General features: G+C 44.0%; 1 long non-coding RNA gene across 1 annotated transcript; it reads right to left on the bottom strand.

Annotated features, from left to right (window-relative positions):
* Positions 1-270: 270 nt before the first annotated feature.
* LOC124687325 lies at positions 271-2,267 on the bottom strand. The gene is made up of 3 exons (XR_006998175.1): positions 1,975-2,267; positions 888-948; positions 271-375 (listed from the first exon to the last, which is right to left on the bottom strand). It is a non-coding gene; the product is annotated as an uncharacterized LOC124687325 (long non-coding RNA).
* Positions 2,268-2,814: the final 547 nt, after the last annotated feature.

Below are 2,814 nucleotides of genomic sequence, written 5' to 3'. Positions count from 1 at the left end.
GACCATCTCGTGGCCATGCACTTGGTGCTTATTTTACATGAAGTTCCTCCTTACAGACTTACACTAAACTCAACAAGAACTAAAGCATCACTACACAAAACTCACAAAAAATGAAGCTCGAGTGAACAAAGCATTATTTTTAAGTTATATGTGCATATGAAATTATCGTGATAAATAGCAAATTATTGATAAACAGCGACTATCAATCCATAAAAAAATGGGATGCGTAAGAGACAGGAAGGTAATATTACCCCGGAGGCAGACACAATCCTGGGCCTCCTTGCGGAAGACGTCAAGGCCGGTGTAGTATCCCTTGGCCCTAGGCGGAAGATCTGGCCAAAGGGTCCCAAGCATGAGAGCGCCATCTTCAGGTTCCTACAACAAGATTCTAGTTTCAACAGATGCAGCGCATTAGAGGAGGTTGAGCAGGAAACATCAATAAAACATGTAGCATGATCATAAGACAGTACAATATATTTATTGTGTGGGTGTATAATAAATCCTCTTGCAAGTTAGAAGCTGCAAAAATCTTTATTTGGGCTTAGTGAAGTAATTGCACAACCAATTTAGACAGTAAGAGAAGCCTTGTCCATGTCTATCCTTCAAATTATAAGTGTATTGGGGTCAGATGGACCATTCCATCTCATATCATTTACACTTAAATTTACCACTTCACACTTTACTTTAAATTATTTTGTAAGTATGTCTCACAAGGTTTAATTACTGCCATTTTTTCAATACAGATTAAATTACTACCTCATCACCCTAATCTTCTCTATAAATAGGCAATGCTAAATCGCTTACATAGGAATAGGTAAAAATACCATACACAGGAAAAGGTAATCAGCATATGTATAGTGTCTAAGACATTACAGAAGTGACTTTACCTAATCCAATCGCTTGCTGTCCAGAAGCAGACCATATATCCTAAGCAACACGCATGTGCACCTGCGTCAATTAGAAGCACAACAACTCAGCAACTGAGACAAATATCTGCATCAATCAATCAGTCCAGCAATGCAATATATAAGCCCAGCTACAATAGATATACTCCTTTGATAAAAAAAACCATGCATGCAAAGATGCTAAAACTGAAAGAGCAGGATAACTCCTTTTGATTATATCCTCATGTATATCGTGCACTTCTAGTTCATATATGGACAAAAATGCGAGTAAAACACAATCAGTAAGCATAAAACTGCAAGTCAAACACAATCAGTACACTTTTTTGAACGTTGCCTCCTCCTACACCACCCGGAAACAAGGAACCCTGTCAAACTACTATAAACTCAAGTACAAAGAAATACAGTACAAGTCTATGTAAGAAATAAATTATCATCTGAATTCAACATACTAGCAGTAAACTAACCACCACATACTGCAGCTAGATCTGTATTATAATGCAACCTTGGAAGGTAACAATAGAAGTGTACAAATAAGTGCATTCAATTGAGAGATCTTTGAGCTGATAATTGCTATGTACAAGAAAATATCAGAACATCTGCAATGATAAACAGCAGCGAGGTTTACCACTAGAACACATTGCAATAACAATACTGCCTCCAGCCCTATGTTGATTGTGTGTGTATCAAATTCTAGATAAATTGTCCCAACACATAGTGGAGCTAATTCCTAGACATAGTGGAGTCGATTCATCACATAGTGAAGCTAATTCAAGACATAGTGGAGTTGATTAATCAAACTTCAGTAGCAAAGACTGATACTAATCGCTAGAAAATAAAAATTAGACCATGTTCACACAATATCAAGTAAATTGCAACGACTCTAGTGAAACAATATTTAGTAATATAATTTATGGCTAGCTTCGTGACTACCTCTCCTTGCTTGGTATGTGAGACATCTCGCCTAGTAGCTATGTATGTTCTGGCAGTCGTGAAAGTATACTAGACGAACAAATTTTCTATTCACATGCACATCTAGTGATATCCCAAAGGCCAAAAATCCATAAACTACCTGAGGTAGAGCCGTTGATGGGGAAGTCTGCGTACAAGATCCTCATCGGCGTCGCCCTGTGTGCCGGCCATGAAGCTACGCCATCCGCTGTAGCCGAGGTCCGAGAAGCCGTATACGTGCAGGGTTCCACCTGCAGAAAGAGATTAAGAGAGAAAAAGGAGTTAGAAAGAAAGAAAGAAACCGAGAGTGGAAGAATGGTAAAAGTGAGATGCTGCATGGCTGGGTGAAGTCGTGGTCCGGCGACCACATGGCCAGATCCGGCGACCCCGAGGCCAGCTCCGGCGATCCCGCAGTCAGATCCGTCGGGGATCTCACGCGCGCCGACCACGGCGAGGCCGTCCATCCACGGGTCACGCTGGACGGCTAGCTTAAAATCCTCGTCGACGAAGGGCAGCGCCTCGTTGTCTCCAGATCAGACACAGAGGAGGGACGGAGGCCAGGCAGTGAAGAGTACACCATGGCGGCGCGGTGGTGGGGTGAAGGACGCGCGGTGGTAGGGGAAGGTCGTGGCAAAGACGCAAAGTGGCGGTGGGGGATAGCCATAAACGTGGAGCGGGAGAGAGCGTGGTCGAGGAGAGGCAAGAGTAGTAGCATTCCGCTCACTGAGTGGTGGTAGGGGGTGAAGGAAGGGCGAGCTCGGGAGCGCCGCCCCAAAAGCTTGGGTGAACGAGGGCCGGGTGGGTCGTGGCGGCGGATAGAGATGTGTTGTGGCGGCGGATAGGCATGTTGGAGAGAGAGGCCGGCGCCCGCCAGATGAAAATGAAGGGAATTTTAGGGTAATACGAATCGCGGTTGGAACTGGAAATTCGATACGCGCGCAGACACCCCGCGCTGGGAACC

This window comes from Lolium rigidum, chromosome 2, assembly GCF_022539505.1.
Source record: "Lolium rigidum isolate FL_2022 chromosome 2, APGP_CSIRO_Lrig_0.1, whole genome shotgun sequence".
NCBI classification, from domain to species: domain Eukaryota; kingdom Viridiplantae; phylum Streptophyta; class Magnoliopsida; order Poales; family Poaceae; genus Lolium; species Lolium rigidum.
The sequence above is the reverse complement of the archived record's forward strand: the minus strand, read 5'-3'. Positions and strand labels throughout refer to the sequence as shown.